The following is a 14,605-nucleotide window of genomic DNA, read 5'->3' on the forward strand; positions in this document are numbered from 1 at the left end:
TTCTTTTGGCTTAGGATTGTCTTGGCAATGCGGGCTCTTTTTTGGTTCCATATGAACTTTAAAGTAGTTTTTTCTAATTCTCTGAAGAAAGCCATTGGTAACTTGATGGGGATGGCATTGAATCTATAAATTACCTTGGGCAGTATGGCCATTTTCACGATATTGATTCTTTCTATCCATGAGTGTGGAATGATCTTCCATTTGTTTGTGTCCTCTTTTATTTCATTGAGCAGTAGTTTGTAGTTCTCCTTGAAGAGGTCCTTCACAACCCTTGTAAGTTGGATTCCTAGGTATTTTATTCTCTTTGAAGCAATTGTGAATGGGATTTAGCTCTCTTTCTGTTATTGGTGTATAAGAATGCTTGTGATTTTTGCACATTGATTTTGTATCCTGAGACTTCGCTGAAGTTGCTGGTCAGTTTACAGAGTTATTAGGCTGAGACAATGGTGTTTTCTGTATATAGAATTGTGTCATCTGGAAACAGGTAAGACACACTGATTATTTCTGCATTGGTATTACAGACCAAAATACAACATAGCCCAAGGTTGGTGCGGTAGACACTACAACTGAATATGAAATGAGTGACTAAAGTTGAAAAGAACCATGAAGTAGACCCATCAGCTGGAATATTCTGTTTTGCCCTCTTCCTTTTCTTCCCCACCCCACCATACCTTTGTCTTCCATGAGTTATTTCTGCTGCATATTACTCTATTGTTTTTCAACCAGCTTTGGCAGAAAGATGTAGTATTTCAAGTGCTTTCAAGTATTTCAAGATTATTTATGTTTTCCTCTTGGTGTTTTCTAATTCCATCCTTCAGTGTTAGACAAAGACATACAAAGTGGTCTGGGCATGGTAGCTCACACCTTTCATCTCAGCACTTCAAGAGGCCAAGGTGGGAGGATTGCTTGAGCCCAGGAGTTCAAGATCAGCCTGAGCAACATAGTGAGACCCCCATCTCTACAAAAAATTTAAAAATTAGCAGGGCATTGTGGCACATGCCTGTAGTTCCAGCTACTCAGGAGCCTGAGGTGGGAGGATTGAAGTAGGTGGGGAAGAGCAGGAACTCATTACAGATGCCAGAGCAACCCAAGAGAACAGGAACACATTACAGTTAAAGCTGAGTAAAGGCAGAGATGATTCAAAGAATGCTAGAGGAGTCCAGTTGTGGGGAAAGAGGTCCCAAGTAGGGGCAGTGGGGCTGGAAGAAAAGGGTAGATGAATGTGGGTGGCAAAGCCAAAAGGGGCTGGATGGGAAGCTTGTGGGAATTTGTTGGGTGTTGGTGCAGAGGAGAAGTAGTCACAGAAGGTTTCAAGGCTACGGTCTTGGAAACTGAGAGAAGGTTGTCTATCTGTCAAAAGTTGGAAATTCAGTAATGGGGAGAGAATTTCCTTGCTGGGTCAAGTGTATGATCTGGGCCAGATCATCACTGAGAGTCCACAGATACAGACCAAAACCCCTAAGGCAGTCTCATTCCTTCCACAGAGGGAAAGAAGACAGCAACATGATGCATAGAAGAATGATGGTCTGCTGCTAGGCCTGACGGAGGACACCTGTCACATTTGTTTATGGAACACTTAGCTCTTTGGGGCTCCCAGGGACTAAAATGTGTGCCTCAAAACATACCCTATATGCTGCCTATTTCTATAAACCAACAAAATGATGCTTTATCTTCAGTCAGATTACTCTCAACAGTGGAAATGGTGACCTATTTCTAGTGACCCACCTGTGTGCAGAGCTGCATGGCTTCTCAGTAAGACCACAGCCTCTCAGTGTCCTTGATGGCTATCAAACTCCAGATCTCAAGTGACTCCCCTGCCTCGGCCTCCCAAAGTTCTGGGATTACAGGCATGAGCCACGACACTGGCCTTTTTTTTGGTCGGTTTTTTTTTTTTTAGAGACAGGTTCTGCCTATGTTACTCAGTCTGGAGTGCAATGTCATGATCATAACTCACAGCAGCCTTCACTCTTGGGGCTCAAGCAATCATCTTTCACCTCAACCTCCCAAGTTGCTGGGAGTACAGGCACATGCCACCATGCCTGGCTAATATTTTTTCATTTTTCTTTCTGAGACAGAGTCTCACTCTGTTACCAAGGCTGCAGTGCAGTGGCATGATCTTGGCTCACTACAACCTCCACCTCCCAGGTTCAAGCGATTCTCCTGCCTCAGCCTCCTGAGTAGCTGGGATTATAGGCATGCACCACCAAGCCCAGCTAATTTTTGTATTTTTAGTAGAGACAGCGTTTCTCCATGTTAGTCAGGCTGGTCTTGAACTCCCAACCTCAGGTGATCTGCCCACCTCAGCCTCCCAAAGTGCTGGGATTATAGGCATGAGCCACCGTACCCAGTCAGATTTTTCATTTTTTACTCAATGCAGTCTCTCTACATTGACCACATGATCACTCAGGTGAGCCTCCTGCCTCAGCCTCCCAAAGTGCTGGGATTGCAGGCATGAGCCATGGTACCTGGCCATGGAGCACAGTTTTGCTGACATCTTGATATTACCTGATGTGTTAGGGTACTTCAGGAAAAAACAACCCATATGACACATATAAAGGCATTCAATTTTAAGGTATTGGCTCATGAGATTATGGAGGCTGAGAAGCCCAAGATCTGCTGTCTGCAAGCTGCAAGGCTAGTGGAATAGTTCAAAAGCCTAAGAGATAGACAGCCAATGGTGTAGACTCCAATTTAGGTCTGAAGGTCTGAGCACCCCGAGCCCAGAGAACACTTCAATGTCCCAGCTCAAGCAGTCAGTCAGAAATGCAAATCCAGCTACCCTCTCTCTATGTGCCCTGTTCAGGCCCTCAGTGGGTTGGAGGGTGCCCACAACACCAGGGAGAATGATCTACTTTGCCCAGTTCAGCGATTCAATGTTAAATCTCATCTGGAAGCACCCTGAAAAAGACATCCAGAAAAAATGTTTAAGCAGTTATGTGAACATCATGAGGTCCAGCCAAGTTGACATGTAGAATTAACCATCATCCCCAGTGACACCCATTCAGGATTTTCGATCTCCAGAACCATCAGATAATACATGTGCACTAAGTTTGTGGTAATTTATTACAGCAGTAACAGGAAGCTAACCCAGCCACTAACCCAAAAATCAACTTTTCTCCTTTGTAAAATGATCATGATATTTCCCCAACCACCTCATATGTTACTATGACAATCAGTGACAGAATGTTTGAATATGTTTTGAAACTATAAAAGCCTTGCTAGACCAAAATCTGCTGCCCCTTTTGATCTAGTACTTTTCCTACCCACTCAGTTCTTCCTTTGCTGACTAGTTTCTGCTCCTCTCAGGGTACATTTGATTTGGGCAAGTCTTTCCAAAGACCGTCACCTTTTCTGAATAGGCGGCTGGTCCTGAGGCACTGGCCATTTCTCCTTTTTAGAATCCATCATCATCACCAAATACAATAAGCTTTATTTAATCTTTTGGTATTTCGTTCACAATGGAATATTTGCAGCATTTTTGCCTTTTAAAATATGACATTAAAGGACCATCCAAGCAACAGGAAGAGAGCTTTCTGTCCAGTGAGCCTTGAGCTACTGAAACAGCGGCCCAGAATGCATTGCGATGGCTGTAGGCATGCGGGAGGCGGAACCAGGACCGGAAGTAGAACGGTGTGGCCACTGCCGCAGCTTTGGCAGCTGGGTACTAAATCCACCTAACATAAAATCAGCATGGGCCAGGTGCAGTGGCTTATGTCTGTAATCCCAGCACTTTGGGAGACCGAGGCGGGCAGATCACTTGAGGTCTGGAGTTCGAGACCAGCCTGACCGACATGGAGAAAGCCTGTCTCTACTAAAAACAAAAAATAGAAAATTAGCTGAGCGTGGTGGCGCATGCCTGTAATCCCAGCTACTCGGGAGGCTGAGGCAGGAGAATTGCTTGAACCTAGGAGGTGGAGGCTGCAGTGAGTTGAGATTGTGCCATTGCACTCCAGCCTGGGCAACAAGAATGAAACTCCATCTCAAAAAAAAGGAAAAAAAAAATCAGCTTGATTCCACTTGGCGTGATGGCTCAAGCCTGTAATCTCAGCAATTTGGGAGGCCAAGGTGGGCAGATTAGCTGGTCAGGGGTTCAAGATCAGCCTGGCCAATATGCTGAAACCCCATCTCTACTAAAATACAAAAAATTAGCTGGGCATGATGGTGCTCACCTGTTATGCCAGCTACTTGGGAGGCTGAGGCAGGAGAATTGCTTGAACCCAGGTGTTGGGATTCTCTCAGGATGGTGGCAGAAATATTAAAGGGAAATTTTAGGGAAATCACTCAGGATGGTGGCAGAAATAATAAAAGGAAATACTAGGGAAGGTTATAGGGAATAGTCACAAACTTTTTGGAAGGCTAAAAGGTTACATAGCTTGTAATAATTGAACAGACTGAAGGTGGCCATTTCTTACCTTAGAGCATTAGGTCATAGGGTAAATACTAGGGTCAATAGAGGTTTCCACAGTTAAGTCTGTTTACCCTACCTCCATTAACTAACCATTGAGCCAGATGACCCTCTGTGGGCAGGGGGGCAAGGAGGTCGACCAGGAAAATTGTCCCCAATGGTATTTACTTTAGACGTCTGTATCTGAGCTTAAACATTTGTAGAATACTCTCTTAATCATCTTAATTATCCACAAGTGTGTTTACTCAAAGCTTCTGTTGTTAATTCTATACTAAATAAATGCATGGAGAGCAAACTGCTGAGGGCCACAGCTGCCATTCTTTACAGGACTCTCCTTGGAGTCTGAGAGGCCTCGGACCCTCAGCTGGATTGGCAAAGCAGAATATCTACGTGTCAGTGTACTTTGTTCTTCCATCTCTGGGTCAGGTGTCTGTAAGGGACAGATTCCCCGCAGCTACTGTGCCCTGGTGAAAGAGTGCTGCCTCACTGGGAGGCAGAGGTTGCAGTGAGCCGAGATCGTGCTACTACACTCCAGCCTGGGCCAGAGAGCAAGACTCCCTTTCAAAAAAAAAAAAGAATCATCATGATTCTTCAGAGGCTTTTCAGGTTCTTCTCTGCCATTTGGTCAGCAGTCTCAGTCCACTTGCAGAGGAACATGGTGTTACTGTGGTGGCTTTTTTTTTTTTCTTTTTTTCTTTGAGACAGAGTCGTGCTCTGTCGCCCAGGCTGGAGTGCACTGGTGCGATCTCGGCTCACTGCAAGCTCAGCCTCCTGGGTTCATGCCATTCTCCTGCCTCAGCCTCCCAAGCAGCTGGGACTACAGGTTCCCACCACCATGTCTGGCTAATTTTTTGTATTTTTAGTAGAGACAGGGTTTCACCACATTAGCCAGGATGGTCTCCATATCCTGAACTCGTGATCTGCCCACCTCAGCCTCCCAAAGTGCTGGGATTACAGGCGTGAGTTACTACGCCTGGCCACTGCAGTGGCATTTAATAAGAACTTGATCCTGTACAGAAACTCTTCATGGACAAGATTAGAGAATACAAATCTAAGTGACAGACATCTAGAGGACCTGTTGATACTGGTCCACAGTATCAGCAAATGCTGGAGAGGTAGCTTTTAAGTTCAAGTAAATATATGGTAAAGTAGACATGAATAGATTCCCCACTTCAAATTTGAAGATGCCAAATTTGAAGTCATTGAAAAACCCCAGGCCTGAAGAGATAAAATAAAATTAATCTGGTACTTTGTTGTAGGTTAGTTGTGCAACTAGTTAGAAGTTTCAGAATAAACATACATTTCATAACTGTCAAAAATAAATAAATAAAATATGGCATTATAATATTATCTTGATGACTGCATTTTTGTACCTCGTTAAACTTGTTTCACCCTAATGTCCCACCTTATATTTACCTGCCAAAGTTAAGGACATATGCCTGGTAGATTGGTTGTATTAGGGTTCTCTACACAGATGGAACTAATGGAATAGATATGCATATAAAAGGGAGTTTATTAAGTATTAACTCACATGATCACAAGGTCCCACAATAGGCCCTTTGCAGGCTGAGGAGCAAGGATGGCCAGTCCTAGTTCCAAAACTGAAGAACTTGGAGTCCCATGTTTGAGGGCAGGAAACATCTAGCATGGGAGAAAGATGTAGGCTCGGAGGCTAGGCCAGTCTCTCCTTTCTGCTTGCTTATATTATAGGTGCACTGGCTGCTGATTCCTAGTGCCTTTCCCAGCCCACTGACTCAATGTTAATTTCCTTTCACAGCATCCTCACTGACACACCCAGGATCAATAATTTGTATCCTTCAATCCAATCAAGTTGACACTCAGTATTAACCATCACAAGTCCACATCTTGTGAACGTGAACCCATACACATCTCCTGAGATTATGTTAGGTCATAATTATGCCTAACATAATACAATTATCCTTTGTACGACTGGAAATGCACCAATCCCCAACCCAAATACTATTACATAAGGTTAATAATACTTAAATGCTGATATGAAGTCAATATATGTTATATCACATGATAAAGGAGAAAGAAAATAAAATGAAGATATTTTCTTAGTACAGGTGTATACATGCACCAATATGTTTTTAACAAAAGAAGGAGGAAATGCTGATGACAATTACTGTGGTTGTTTCTGCAGCTGGTCACATGGTTGTAGCTGGTATTGATGACTACCTTCTACTTCCCATTCTGTATTTCCTCTGCCTTCAGCAAGCACTTCAGCAGGTTGTGGGTTTTTTCCTGGTGGAGCGACCCAAACCTTCATTCCTGAAGGGTCTGGGTCATTTGCAGTCCTGCCTGGATTGTGCTGTTGTAGTTTTCCATTGACCTTAATCATAGGGCATGGTTATATGAAGAGATTAATGGATCTCCTGTATTCCTTTTTTTTTAAACAGTCTCAATCTGTTGCCCAGGCTGGAGTGCAGTGGCCTGATCTTGGCTCATTTCAACCTCCGCCTCCCAGATACAAGCGATTCTCCTGCCTCAACCTTCCTAGAAGCTGGGATTACAGTCTCATGCCACTGTGCCCAGCTAATTTTTTTTTTTTTTGAGATGAAGTCTTGCTCTTGTCCCCCAGGCTGGAGTGCAAATGGTGTGATCTCAGCTCACTGCAAGCTCTGCCTCCCAGGTTCAGGTGATTCTCCTGCCTCAGCCTCCCGAACAGCTGGGATTACAGGTGCCTGCCACCATGCCTGGCCAATTTTTGTCTTTTTGGTAGAGATGGGGTTTCACCATGTTGGCCAGGCTGGTCTTGAACTCCTGTTCTCAGGTGATCTGCCTGCCTTAGCCTCCCAAAGTGCCGGGATTACAGGCGTGAGCCACTGTGCCTGGCTGCGTGCCTAGCTAACTTTTGTATTTTTAGTGGAGACAGAGTTTTGCCATGTTAGCCAGGCTGATATTAAACTCCTGACCTCAGGTGGATCTCCAGTATTGCATACATACCCTTTCTTACCTCTGTCATGAAATAATAGACTGATTTCATCTTGATAATCTGGGTCAGTCAACCCCAGCCAACACTGTAACTCCCTTTTTAGCCTGTTGACTTAAAGGGAGGAGCCCAAAGTGTCCAGGTGGTAATCTTAACTTCCAGTTTAATGGAATCATTGTTGTGTCTACTGGTGGCAGCATTCCTCCCTCTGGAACTAAAACCTCTAGGCCAGCAGAACGTAATGTTGTGGGACTAGGAAGCAAACATTTTGGAAGTGGGTCACCAGGGGTGATGGTGAATGGTGCCACTTCCACTTTCATCCCTTGATTCCTGAACCCATGAATCCTGGCTATGGTAGAAACGGTACCATATATTTGATGCTGATTCAGAGCATACACGGCCTTCTGGAGAACTTTGCCCCAGGCCTGCAAAGTATTGTCACCCAGTTGTCATTGTAGTTGTGGCTTCAAAAGGCCATTCCACTGTTCTATCAATCCAGCTGCTTCAGGATGAGGGGGAACATGGTAAGACCAATGAATTCCATGAGCATGAGCCCACTGCCACACTTCTTTAGCCATAAAGTGAGTCAGAGGCAATACTGTATGGAATACCATGACAGTGGACAAGGCATTCCATGAGTCCACAAATGGTAGTCTTGGCAGAAGCATTGCATGCAGGATGGGCAAGCCCATATCTGGAGTAGGTGTCTATGCCAGTGAGGACAAATCTCTGCTCTTTTCATGATGGAAGAGATCCAATATAATCAAACTCCCACCAGCAGTTGGCTGATCACCTTGAGGAAGGAATGGTTCCATATTAAGGGCCCAGTGATGGTCTCTGCTACTGGCAAATTGGGCACTCAGCAGTGGTCATAGCCAGGTCAGCCTTGGTAAGTGGAAGTCCATCTTGCTGAGCCCCTGCATAACCTCCAACCCTGCCACCATGGCCACTTTGTTCATAGGCCCACTTGGTGATGACAGAGGTGCTTAGGGAAAGAGGATGAGTGGTGTCCGCAGAACAGGTCATTCCATCCCATTGATTATTGAAATCCTCCTCTGTTGAGGTTACCCATTGGTGGGCACTCACATAGGATACAAATATCTTCACAGTTTGTGACCACTCAGAAAGTTCCATCCACAAACTTCTTCCCCAAATTTGTTTTTCACCAATTTCCCAATGATGCGTCTTCCAAGTCTCTGACCATCCAGCCAAACCATTGGCTACAGCTCATGAATCAGTATATAATCTCACATCTGGCCATTTATCCTTTTATGCAGAGTGTAAAACCAGGTGCACTGCTCAATGTTCTGCCCACTGGGAAGACTTTCCTTTACCACTGTCTTTAGGGATGTCCTAGAAAGGGGCTGTAGTGCTGCAGCTGTCCACTTCTGGGTGTTGCCTGTACATTGTGCAGAATCATCTGTGAACCAGGCCATATTCTTCTTTTCCTCTGTCAACTGATCTTAGGGAATGCCCCATAAGGATATCAGTGCAGGATGGGGGAGAGGACAGGGTGGCAAGAGTGGAGCCCTTGGGTGTTTAAGCTACTTCCTCATGTAACTTACTTGTTCTTTCATGACCTACTACAGCCCGATCACATACATACCACCTCCATTTAATGATGGAATGCGCTGTCCATGATCCACTTTATGGCTAGGTGGCTCAGAAAGCACCTAGTTCATGATAGACAGTTCAGGTTGCATGGTGACTTGATGACCTATAGTTGAATGTTCAGTTTCCCCCAAAGCCCAGTAACAAGCCAAGAGCTGTCTCTCAAAAGGACAGTAGTTACCCACAGAAGATGGCAGGGCCTTGCCCCAAAATCCTAGAGGCCTCTGCTGTGATTCACCTATGGAAGCCTGCAAAGGCTCTAAAGAGCATCTCTATCTGCCACTGACAACTTAAGCACCACTGGATCTGCTGGGTCATATGACCCAAATGGCAGAGCAGCTTGCACAGCAGCCTGAACCTGTTGCAGAGCCTTCTCCATTTGTGGACCCCATTATTCAAAACTGGTAGCCTTTTAGGTCACTTGATTAATGGGCTGGAGTAACACACCCAGATGAGGAATGTGTTGCCTCCAAAATCCAATAGGTCCACTATGCATTGTATCTCTCTCTTGGTTTTAGAAGGGGCCAAACACAGCAACTTATCCTTCACCTTAGAACAAATATCTTGACAGGTCCCACACCACTGGACCTCTAGGAATTTTACTGAGATAGAAAGTCTCTGAATTTTAGTCAGATTTATTTCCCAGCCTCTGGCACACAAATGTCTCACCAATAAGTCCAATGTGTTTGCTACTCTCTCTCTCTTTCTTTCTTCCTTCCTTTCTTTCAATGGAGTCTTGCTCTGTTGCCTAGGCTGGAGTGCAGTGGTGTGATCTCAGCTCACTGCAAGCTCCGCCTCCTCAGTTCACACCATTCTTCTGCCTCAGCCACCCAAGTAGCTGGGACTACAGGCGGCACCACCATGCCTAGCTAATTTTTTGTATTTTTTAGTAGAGAGAGGTTTTGCCATGTTAACCAGGATGGTTTCAATCTCCTGACCTTGTGATCTGCCTGCCTCAGCCTCGCAGAGTGCTGGGATTATAGGAGTGAGCCACCACACCCAGCCTCATTTGCTACTTCTTGCTCAATGGACCCAATCAGCATAATGTCATCAATGGAATGGACCAGCATTATATCTTGTGGAAGTGAAAAGCAATCAAAGTCTCTCTAAATAAGTTTATGACTCAAGGCTGGAGAATTGATATACCCCTGAGATAAGACAGTAAAGGTATGTTGCTGGCCTTGCCAGTTAAAGGTGAATCTCCTTTGGTGGGCCTTATGGCCAGGAATGGAGAAAAAGTCATTTGCCAACAGCTGCACACCATGTACCAGGAGATGTGTTAATTTGCTCAAGCAATTAAACTACATCCAGTGCAGCAGCTGCAATTGGATAATCCACTGTAATTCTCTAAGATCCTCCTGTCTTCTTCGAAGGCCATATGGAAGGGTTGAATGGTGAAGTGGTGGGAATCATCACCCCTGTGTCTTTCAAGTCCTTGATGGTGGCTGTAATCTCCACAATCCCTCTAGGGATGCAATATTGTTTTTGATTTACTATTTACTATTTTTCTAGGTAGAGGCAGCTCTAATGGCTTCCATTGGGCCTTTCTTACTATAATAACCCTCACCATACTAGTCAGGGAGCCAGTGTGGGTGTTCTCCCAGTTGCTAAGTATGTCTATGCCAATTATGCATTCTGGCACTGGGGAAATGACCACAGGATGAGTCCGGGGATCCACTGGACCCACTGTAAATTGGAACTAAAACTCATTCATTACCTGACCTCCATAAGATCCTACTTTAAGTGGAGAACCACAATGACAGTTTGGGTCCCCTGGAATCAACATCAGCTCAGAACCAGTGTCCAGTAGTCTCCAAAATATCTGATCATTTCTCTTTCCCCAATGCACAGTTACCCTGGGAAAAGTCCAGAAATCTTCTTGAGGAAGGATGGGAGAAAGATTCACTGCATAAATTGTCAGTAATGTAGTGAAGTCCTTCCTCAAGGTGACCCAGCCTCCCCTTCATTAAAGGGGTTCTGGGTCTGTAAAATGGCTCAAGTCTGGAAATTGATTGAGGGGCTGTGATTCCTGGTTTTTATAATCCAAGCTAGTCTTTTGTCCATTCAGCCTAGGTTTTCTGCTTGTATAAATTAAGTAGGAATGCAGTAGGGTTCCTATCAATTTCACTTCTAGGAACACTGTGATTAATTAGCCAATGCCGGGGCTCTACATGAGTCAGACCATTCTGATTGCCAGTTTGACTCTGCAGTCCATTATGGTAGCCATGCCCACTTTGCCTTTGATGGTTGAGTGCCACCACTTGGCCCCCACCACCTTGGAATCCAATTGTTCCCATTGTATTTAAATTTTGTAGTTGAGTGACTGTGGTTTCCACTGTTAGATCTGACATACAGAGAAGAACAACAACAAGGCTCTTCAAAGATGCAGGTGCTGCCCTCACAAATCCATTTTGCAAGGCATTGGTCAAGGGTATCTCTTCGGGGCCCTCCAAGCTGGGATGAGTAGGTCTAAAGTGACTAATCCACTCTACCATCCCAATCTCCTTAAGTCTTTGGATCCCTTCCACTTCATTAAACCAACGGAGATCAGGCACTTCCCACTTGCTTACAATGGGCCACCTTTTAATCCCTGTTTCAGCTAACCAAGCAAATAAACTATCAGAACCTTTTTTAACTCCCCGAGCTGCAACATTAAATGCAGAGTTCCTACTTAGTGGGCCCAAATCAATAAATTCACTCTGATCCAACTCTACATTCCTTCCACTGTTACCCCACACCCTTAATATCCATTCCCATGCCTGTTCTCCATGTTTCTATTAACATAAATTAGAAAACTCAAAGCAGTTCTTTTTGAGTGTAGCATAACTCCTCATGGTTCACACTCTCAACCTCACCTCTAGGCGACCACTGGGACTTTAGTCTAGGTGTAGATCTAGAAACAAATAGGGGTGTTGGGGGTGCCTCCCGAGGAGAATCAACATTATCTTGCCTAATTAGATCGTACTCACCCAGAGTGAGGATGGGTCTGCCTTTCCAAGCCCACTGACTCAAATGTTAATCTCATTTGGCAACACTCAGGATCAATACTTGTATTCTTTAAGCCAATCCAGTTGACACTCGGTATTCACCACCACATGGGTATACGTGTTTCTCTGAGGATGATTTTGAAGGCTCCAAATTTAATGGGGAAAGGGTGGGATATTGAGAAGCACACAATTTTCATGTAAGAGGTGGGTAGGAAAAAAATAGTCATTCACATCCTTGTCTACCTGAGTGAATCTGGCTTTTTTATTTTTATTTTAAGATGGAGTTTCACTCTTGATGCCCAGGCTGGAGTTCAATGGCATGATCTCAGCTCACTGCAACTTCTGCCTCCCAGGTTCATGCGATTCTCCTGACTCAGCCTCCTGAGTGGGATTACAGGCATGCACTCCTATGCCTGGCTAATTTTTGATATTTTTAGTAGAGACAGTCTTTCACCATGCTGGCCAGCCTGGTATCTAATTCCTGACTTCAGGTGATCTGCCCACCTCAACCTCCCAAAGTGCTGGCATTACAGGCCTGAGCCACCATGCTGGCCAAATCTGCATTTTAAAAATGTACAATAACATTGACAAAATGAGTCAGAGGAAAAATCAGATATGCATTTGTCTCTGGTGGGCTGGGTCTGACTACACCAGTAAAGATAAACTAAGATAAACTATCAATTTACATTGCCATGGTGAAAATTTTTTTTTTTTTTTTTTTTTTTTGAGATGGAGTCTTGCTCTGTCACCCAGGCTGGAGTGCAGTGTCGCGATCTTGGCTCACTGAAAGCTCTGCCTCTTGGGTTCACGCCATTCTCCTGCCTCAGCCTCCTGAGTAGCTGTGACTACAGGCACCCACCACCATGCCCGGCTAATTTTTTTGTATTTTTAGTAGAGACGGAGTTTTACTGTGTTAGCCAGGATGGTCTCGATCTCCTGACCTCATGATCTGCCCGCCTTGGCCTGCCAAAGTGCTGGGATTACAGGTGTGAGCCACCATGCCCGGCTTATGTTAATGTTTATATGTGATATGGTTTGGCACCCAAATGTCATCTTGAATTGGAACTCCCACAATTCCCATGTGTTGTGGAAGGAATCTACTGGGGAGGTGACTGAATTATAGGGGCAGGTCTTTCCTGTGCTGTTCTAATGAGAGTGAATGAGTTTCACAAGATCTGATGGTTTTCAAAAATGGGAGTTTCCCTACACAAGCTTTCTCTCTTAGCCTACTGCCATTCATGTAAGAGATGAGTTGCTTCTCCTTACCTTCCACCATGACTGTTAGGCTTCCCCAGCCTCATGGAACTGTAAGTCCAATTAAACCTCTTTCTTTTGTAAATTGCCCAGTCTTGGGTATGTCTTTATCAGCAGTGTGAAAATGAACTAATACAATGTACATATATGTAGAATAATATATTTACATATTGTATGTACATGCCATATATATATATACATACATGTATATATACACACAGATGCACATACATATGTATATACACACATATACATACAATTATATATGCACATACATACACATACATATGTATATACACATACATATATACATAATACATACACACACAGATAGTTAAAAAATTAGGACCTAGCTATTGCCTAGGCGGGCAGGCAGTGGTGTTTATCACAGCTCTCTGTAGCCTCAAACTCCTGGGCTCAAGCAGTCCTACCTAAGCAGCTTCCCAAAGCACTGAGATTACGGTGTGAGACGCCATGCTGGCTTACACATTTTAAGTACAAGCCTTCATCTGATATGGATTTTGCAAATATTTGCTTGCACTCTGTGATGTTTTTTCACTGTATTAAATGTCTTTTGCACACTTCTAAAGTTCTAGTGATGTCTAACATTGTTTCTTTTTTTTGTCTGAGATGGAGTCTTACTCTGTCACCCAGTCTGGAGTGCAGTGGTGCCATATCGGCTCACTGCAACCTCCGCCTCCTGGGTTCAAGCAATTCTCCTCCCTTAGCTTCCCCAGTAGCTGGGATTACCGGCACACACCACCACACCTGCTAATTTAATTTTTGTATTTTTGGTAGATATGGGGTTTCACCATGTTGGCTAATCTGGAACTCCTGAGCCTCAGGCTCTCAAAGCGGTGGCATTACATGCGTGAGCCACGGCACCTGGCCAACATTGTTTATTTTTTCTTTGATGCATCATGTTTTTGCTACTCTATCTAACAAGTCATCGCAGGCCGCATGTAGTGGCTCAGGTGTATAACACTACCAGTTTGGGAGGCTGAGGTGGGCTGATCAGTTAGGGCCAGGAGTTCAAAACCAGCATGGCCAACATGTTGAAACGCCATCTCTACCAAAAATAGAAAACAAAACAAACAAAAATAATTAGCTGGCTGTGGTGGCAGATGCCTGTAATCCCAGCTACTTTGGAGACTAAGGCAGAATTGCTTGAATTGGCAGAGGTTGCAATTAGCCGAGATGGCACCACTGCACTCCAGCCTGGGCAACAAACTGAGAGACTCTGTTTCCAAAAAAAAAAAATAGTAATTGCCGAACCCAAGGTTGTCTAGGTTTTCTCCTATGTTATCTTCTGGGAGTTTTTATTGTTTTCTCTTTTATATTTAGGGCTATTGTCTATTTTATTTTTTGTGAAAGATATAAAGTCTATGTCTCGAG

The 14,605-nt window shown here is 44.3% G+C and overlaps 1 pseudogene; it reads left to right on the plus strand.

The window, feature by feature from the left end:
- The first annotated feature begins 3,573 nt into the window (after positions 1 to 3,573).
- Positions 3,574 to 5,627, plus strand: LOC129025669 (ATP synthase-coupling factor 6, mitochondrial-like; annotated as a pseudogene).
- Positions 5,628 to 14,605: the final 8,978 nt, after the last annotated feature.

The sequence above is a fragment of the Pongo pygmaeus genome, chromosome Y, assembly GCF_028885625.2.
Source record: "Pongo pygmaeus isolate AG05252 chromosome Y, NHGRI_mPonPyg2-v2.0_pri, whole genome shotgun sequence".
NCBI lineage: Eukaryota > Metazoa > Chordata > Mammalia > Primates > Hominidae > Pongo > Pongo pygmaeus.